The sequence below is a fragment of the Athene cunicularia genome, unplaced genomic scaffold (assembly GCF_003259725.1).
Source record: "Athene cunicularia isolate RWA unplaced genomic scaffold, athCun1 SCF_238, whole genome shotgun sequence".
NCBI classification, from domain to species: domain Eukaryota; kingdom Metazoa; phylum Chordata; class Aves; order Strigiformes; family Strigidae; genus Athene; species Athene cunicularia.
In genome coordinates this window covers 1-7,215 of record NW_020799309.1, presented here as the reverse complement: position 1 = coordinate 7,215, position 7,215 = coordinate 1, and the positions used below count along the sequence as shown (strand labels likewise).

At 52.9% G+C, this 7,215-nt stretch overlaps 1 long non-coding RNA gene and 1 pseudogene across 1 annotated transcript; both read right to left on the bottom strand.

The window, feature by feature from the left end:
- Nucleotides 1–1,772: 1,772 nt before the first annotated feature.
- Nucleotides 1,773–4,027, bottom strand: LOC113490723. The gene is made up of 3 exons (XR_003400291.1): nucleotides 4,016–4,027; nucleotides 3,552–3,558; nucleotides 1,773–2,730 (listed from the first exon to the last, which is right to left on the bottom strand). It is a non-coding gene; the product is annotated as an uncharacterized LOC113490723 (long non-coding RNA).
- Nucleotides 4,028–4,130: 103 nt separating this feature from the next.
- On the bottom strand, nucleotides 4,131–7,096 carry LOC113490721 (annotated as a pseudogene).
- Nucleotides 7,097–7,215: the final 119 nt, after the last annotated feature.

Genomic DNA, 7,215 nt, shown 5'->3' with positions numbered 1-7,215 from the left:
TGAAACAAAAAATGCCAAAGGAATTATAAATCTGAATTCAAAGTGCAGCTCTGAAATGACCCCCTCGATCAGAATCAGTGACTTCAGGAACTCCGTATCTAGGAATAGTTTTCTTCCGTAAAATTTCTACTACTGCTTTTGCCTCCTTTTTCCTAGTAGGAAAAGCTTCTATCGCTAACATGGCAGAGTACCCCATTGTTTCTGGCATGGCAGCACAATCAGTTGGGAGCTTTTGTAAAGGAAAGGTGCCTGGAGGTCTTTTTCCTCTGGGTGCCTTATTTCATACAGAAGCATGTTGTTTACAAAGTTTACATCCTTCACAGATTCTTTTGGCTGCTGCACTAATTCCCGGGGCAGCCCCAAGTCTTTGAATCCGGAGTGCTAAGCTCTCTGGCCCCCCACGAGTGTTTTTGTGATGCCATCGCGTAATCGGTAACAAATACCTTTGTGGAAGAAGAGGCTTGAGACTGAGCATCTGTTGTTCTCCTTGTGGCTGGGCTCCAGGCCGCATCCACTGCCCCTTTTCTTCGCCGGGGAGGTCTTGACGTAACTTATTTATATCCGGGAGTTTGATATCGCCTCACGATGTGATAATGACACGATAGACACCACCGGTCGTGCTGCGGCTCTGGCTGCTTGGTCAGCTCAAGCATCTCCTTTTGAAATAGTGTCTTGCCTCTGAGTAGGTGCTGTTATACAGGTGGCAGAAATCTCAGAGGGTGGTGTAGCGCCTCCAGTAACGCCTTGAGCTGCTTTCCATGAGCCGTAGTCTGCCCTGCTGATGTTAAGACACCCCATTCTTGCCATAAAGTCCCAGTCGTGTGGCAGATACCAAAAGCATATTTAGGGTCTGTATAAATGTTACCTCTTGTCCCTCTTGCATAATTTGCAGCTTCTGTGAGAGCAGTGATTCCCGCTCCCTGTGCACCCAAAGGTGCAGGCAAAGGTCCCGCCGAGAGTACCCGCGTTTCCATAGCCCTTGCGAAACCGGGTACGTCTGCCACCTCCTGCATCAGAGGAGGAGCTGTCCGTGAAGAGGTTCAGGTCAGGGTTATCTAAAGGTTGATCCTGTAATCCGTCTCGCAGCGTGCTGCTTTCGCTTCATAACTGAACACAGTTCTGGTTATCTTTTTCTCCGTGGGAGGGTAAAGGCATTAGGGATGGCAGGGTTCAATGTATTGCACCTTTCCAATTTCAAATTATTAGCCAAGAATAGAACTGTCTCTGTGTGCCCCTTGAGGAGGGAAATCTTTCTCTGCATTTTGTTTTAACGGTATCTCTACGTAATGGGGCACACAGACTGTTAGTGGATGTCCTCGGACAGTTGTCCTAGGGTTTTTTCTGTCGTTCCAGCTGCTGCTGCTATTGCTCCAATGCAGAAAGGAGTTCCTTCAGTCACCGGGTCTAATTTGGAAGAAAAATAGGGAACAGGTCCTTCATGTGGTCCTAAAGTTTGTACTAACACCCCTCTTGCAATTCTTTTCATCATATCAGAATGTAAAAGGCTTTGAATAATCAGGAAGTCCTGGCTTTAATATGAACCCAAGATATTTCGCTCGCTGTTTGCGCAGAACTGTCACTTGGACGGAGATGCACGGTGTCCCTTGTTAACCAGTTGGATACACAGATACTCAAAATGCCCGATACAGTTATCCTTAGTTTTGCTTGCCAATAACAAATCACCAACATATTGTATCAAAGCAGACTTATCTGGAAAAAACAAATCTTGTAAATAATTTTTCAAAATTTGAGAAAATACTGTGGGAGAACTGGTAAAATCCTTGTGGTAACCTAGCCCAAGTGAACTGCTTCCTGTGCCACGTGAAGGCAAAGACCGATTGGCTTTCTTCTGCAATTGGAACGCCAAAGCAAGCTCCTGTAAGATTAAGCCCCGTGAAATACTGTGCCCGGACTGGAACCTGTGGTATTAAAATCAGCCTAGGATCTGGTACCACAGGGTGTGAAGCAGTGACATGCTCGTGTACAGCTCGTAAATCTCGAACAAATCTCTATTCAGGATCTCCATCGTTATCTACTTTATGTTTACTAACTGGTAAAATTGGAGTATTACAAGGACTACGACACTCCTTCAAAACTCTTTTTTTAAAAAAAAAAAGTACAGTTTGTTTTTCTATACTGGGAATGGCCTCATTTATACTTGGATATTGCCAAGCTGAAGGAGTCGTCCCTCCTTCTGTTTTTATCACAACTGGCTCAGCTGATTTTAACCATCCCACTGCATCTCCTGTTGGACTTCAAAGTTCTCTGGGACCCGCAGCCAATTCAAAGTGTACATCATTCAAATCATTTGGGTTTTGACCTCCCAATTCAGTTATTTTTGAGCCCATTCAAATCGATTGAATCCCTGTTAGAGCCAAGGAGATAAATGTACGAAGTTCCTGCAAAAGGTCTCGTCAAAGGGGTAGATAGGTATTTTATGGCTTCCCCTACTCCTCTCTGTACTACCATTTGGAATGTGGAGAACTTCAAAATTCAGTAGAGGCCCAGAAGGCCAGTAGGGGAATTGGGAGAGATCACAAAGTTACCCCAAACCAACTCCTTACCCAAAACGATTCTGTTTTCCTTTGCAGAAATCTGACCGTGGTCGTGTACCTGGATTCCAAGGGCTCCCACTGTTCTTTCAGTTCCCAGAGCAGATGAGTGAGGTCGGGGAGGTCTGGCAGGTGGAGATCCTCCTTGTGCAGACACGGGTCTCAGCGGGCTCTCTCTCTGCCTGCGGCCCAGATTCCCACAGCAGAAGCACTCTAGAGAACTGGCATATTGAGAGATGGGAGGAATTCTGCCTCGCGTCCGCCTTCCCCTCATTCTGCCTCGGGGAAATCCCTGACCTCTCCCTCTTGGGTTATAGGTTTGGGTAATTGCTGCAGCCAGCAACCTAATTTTGCTTTCTTTCTTTCCTTGCTCTTGCTTTTTCTCAAGTTTTAACCTTTTGCCACCTCTCCCGTCAAAAGCAAAACCAGCAACGTTCAAGATTTGACTGTTTCACCTTGCCAGCCTGGCGTGAGTTTCTACAAAAACCCTAATAGCTAGTGGCTCTTGGAAATTTTCAGGGGTCATGCCCCATAATTAGTCAAGTAGCCTTCAGTCGGCCCTAATAATCACTTGGGTGCTCGTCTGATCTTTGTCTCCATTCCAAAACTTTGGACAAATCAGTTACTCTCTCACTTTTGTTGGAAAATCTTTTCCCTTTCCTCTGCTTGAAATAGTTCTCGTAATAGTTTTCCTGTCATTCCAGTCAGGGGTGACAATTCCCAGCTGAGCACATTTTTCAGCCCCAGCCCGTAAGCGAGGCGTTTCTGCCTGCCAAGCTACTAAATCCCCTTGTTTCCAAGGCTCGTGTCCCCCGGCTGCTGTTACTGGAGAGACACCGGCGCCTGCCCCAGGGCCCGCTCCGGGGTTTGGGCTGGAATCCAGACGCACTGGATACACGCCAGTACCTCTAAAAGGCGGTTCAGGTTCTTCAGCTGCAGGAGCCGAAGGAAGTCAACTCCCTTCACTTTTTATCCAGGAGGTTTTCTGTCTTGGTTGACCCCCATTCTACCAAACATACCGAGAATCAATATCTTGACTCAGAATCCTCCAAAATGATTCTGAGCAATTTCTGCTGATGGGATGTAACTGTTCTTTTCAGAGGCCATACACCCATTGGCCCTCCTCCTCTGTTTCTTGTCAGGAATGGCCATTCCTCTTGGCACAATATTATCAGTTTCCTTTTCTGTAATAATTGTGCCAAAGGTATCTTTCCCCAATTTTGGAAAACCTCAGTGAGGGGCGTCCCTCCCCCTTTCAACGCTGAGTGCTGTCCCCATCTTCTGTATATTTCTTTTCTCTCTCTCTTTTACAGATTTAAACATCATGAGTTTCCCAGTATAAACTCCCCAAAACCCAAAATAATGAACGTGGCCAGGCTGTTAACACAGAGAAGGAGAACACAGAGTGTGAGGATGCATGTTTTGAACCCCAGGAGCAAGATTTATCTGCTGGGTCTTTAGACTGTGATAAGCTTTTAGACCCTGACACTGTAAATCCTGAAAAAAAATCTGGCCTGTGTTCTCCCTTAGCTGGGTACGATCTGTGGGTGGAAGCGAGGTGAGAAGCCTTAGCGCAAGGGGATGGGGATGTGGCGAGAAAGATTGTTGCTCATGCAAGCTGTGAGCTGGGACATCAGCCACGTTGGGAAGGACGGCATTTTTCTGTTATTAAAGAACTACAGAAGAGCATTAATGAGGACGGGCTGCAAAACTCATTTACAACACGTATACCAGAGGCAGTCGCTCGTGGATATCAGTCAGTCCCATGGAATTGGCTGGCCCTTTTACAACCGGCATTGACGCCAGCACAGTACTCTATGTGGAAAACCCAGCGTGTGGATCTCTGTGCTCAGCAGTCACGCCCCCCCGCCAGCAGGCTCGGAGCTGGTGGCTCCGTGCACGGTCCCCCTCACCCCGCTGCTCGCAGGACCGCACCCGGGCTGGCAAGGCTGGGCTGGGCTGGGCCGGGCCCTCCGGCCACCCGGAGATTGGTCCAGCCTCCCCGCAGTCGCTCCCGCTGCAATGCCAGTCCCTCTTCCTTTGTCACCCACAGGATGCGGCAGGGCAGCCCCCACGCCTACAGCTCATCGGCCGGGCTGTGGGCAAGCGGAGCCTCCTCCTGGGGCCCGCTCTCCTCCAGGGCCTCCCCCGCTGCCGGGAGGCCGGCAGCTCCCTCACTCTTGTCCTTCCAGCCCTTCTTCGTCCTGCTCTTTTTCCTGCTCTGCTTCTCCCGCGCGCTCGCCAAGTCACCCTTCTTGCCACGCCACTTCTCTGCCAGGCAGCTTGTGTCCTCCCTTTCAGCACGTGGTCAGCGCAGAGAAACTGGGAGAGATTCTCCATCTGGTGGTGCCCGTACCAGTCCTCAATCGCGTCTGCGTACTCCTCCACCAGCACATTGCGCTTCTTTTTGAGGTCAGCCCCCTCAGCAGAGTTCTCATTGCACAGCTCACCTCAACGGCCTTGTGCACCAGGTTGTGCAGGGTCTCAAACATCTCTGACGTGCCCTTTGCGCATCTGTTCCTGCCGCTCCTCTCCTCATGCAGGTTGTAATCCAGCAGCTGCTTACAGATGTTTTCTGTCACCTCGATTAACCGGATATCCGACTGCATGTACTTCGGCAGAGCCCTTCCCATCCAGGAAGCCGTACTTCGTGTCGGTCACCTGCTTGGTGTTGCCAGTCTCCTCAAAAGCAGATTTCGGCTCCACTGCCACGTGCTTGCACAGCTCGCGCTTGCTGGGCAGACGCACTCAGTCCATTTCGCTGCCAGCCGCAGCAGCGGCGCTGCTGCCGCCGCCGCCACGGCTCCGGTTCCGGGGCCGCCCGACCCCCCGGGCGCAGAGCCCGGCACCATGCTCTCGGCCCGTGCCTGCCTATCCCCCCCCCGCACCCCCCTGCCAAAGCGACAGTTTTTTCACAAAGAAGGTGCTGACGCTGTCATACAGCAATGGCTTTAAATATCCTTAATGATGTTTTGTCATTCTATGTTGTGTCGGCAGTAAGTGTAAGGGGCCCCGTTGTGCGGTTGTTTTGCGTGTGGGAGACGCAGCCCAGGTGACGCTGCGCAGCGCGGAGCTCTCCCACCCGCCAGGGAAGCGCCCAGGGAGGAACGACAGGGTCGCAGTGCCCGCCCGCTGGGTCATCACTGCTGCTGTTTGTTCGGGCTCAGGGTTTTAAATGTCACAGGTGAAATACCTCCTCTAGCAGGAGGTGGTAATGCTGTGTTAGTTGTTTTCTTGAATTTAGGCGCGTATCTTGCAGGGAGAGTGCACCTCTGTGCCATCTGCCTGACTACAACCTTACGGGGGTTGTTTGTTTTACCAGGGGTCGTAAATGCTGATAATGAAGGGAAAATCCAAATTATGGCCTGTACCCCCCTGTTCAGTAACAAAAACATCCAAAAATTCCCACCGATGCCTGGCAGCAGACGCTGCTCGTCCCTGTCCGGCCCCTCTCCCTGTCCCCCCGGCATCTGCTGCCCTGCCCAGCCAGGGAGGGGCTCCAGTGCGTGGTACTTGGGGGCACATGGCTGGTGGGGGCATCCTGGGGGGGTCGGCCCCCGGCCCGCAGCCACTGGGGCCTGTTCTGGAGGGGGCAGGAGGCAGGAGCAGGGTGCAGGCAGGCACAGTCCCTGCCTGCTCTGGCAGGAGCAGCTCTGGGCCAAGCAAACGTCCCCGTCGTGGTGCTTACGGACACGGGGCCGCACAGAGGTGACAAATCCCGGGGGAGCTCGGAGGCAGCAAGGGACCCAAAGGGGAGGTTTGGCAAAGGGACGGGGGAGAAGGGGAATCAAGGGCTGGGTGGAAGTACCACGGCACCAGGGATGGAGAAAAGTTAGTGGTTTTGTTGAGCTCTCAGGTGGAGTCACCCAGGGAGGGTCCCAGCCCTACCCCCCCATCTGCTGTCCGCAGTGTACCTGTTGGTCCTGTGGAACCAGCGTTGTCACCTTGGGGTCTTGTGGAAGCATTAGCAGCAGGACTGGTGGCACCCTTGCCAGCAGACCTTGAGACATCCTGAGAGCTGTCACAGCCCTCCCTCAGGCACCGTCCCAGCCTGCACGGCCCAGGGCCACGCAGCCGCACATCCTGGCGCCGGGCGCCCGCTGCTGGGGACTGGGCTGTGCCGGGCTGCTGCTGCCCGGAGCCCCGGGGATGTTAATGGCCACATTGACAGTGCTGATGCTTCGTGGCTCTGTGGGGCCCACTTGCCACTTGTCCAGCTCCATGTGCAGCAGATTGCAGAGCTGCTCAGTCACAGCCTGGCTGCGGGAGATGTTCCTGATAATCTTCTGGATGCGCTGCCACTTGGCCATGGAGAGGGCCAGGGGGCTGTCGGGGGCCAGCTCAACATCCCTGGGTGTCTGCACCTTGTCCCTCTCCTCCCCAGGGACCTGCTCTTGCCTGGGCCCTGCTGATGGCTCCTGTGGGGCATCCTGGGCCCGGGCCTCCAGCCCCTGATCATCCTTGGGGGACTGGGCCAGTCTCGAGCACTTTTGTGCTGCCAGCTGTGCCATGGCAGCAGGCCCGCGCTCCGGGAGGCTGTCCATGGAAGTGGAGCTGCTCGCTGAGGTGGGGCCCGCAGAGTCTATCTCAAGTGGCAGGCACAGGCCCTCCGTGCTCGGTGCCTTCACCCTGGCCCTGCAGAGGAGCAGGGGTAAGTGAACCT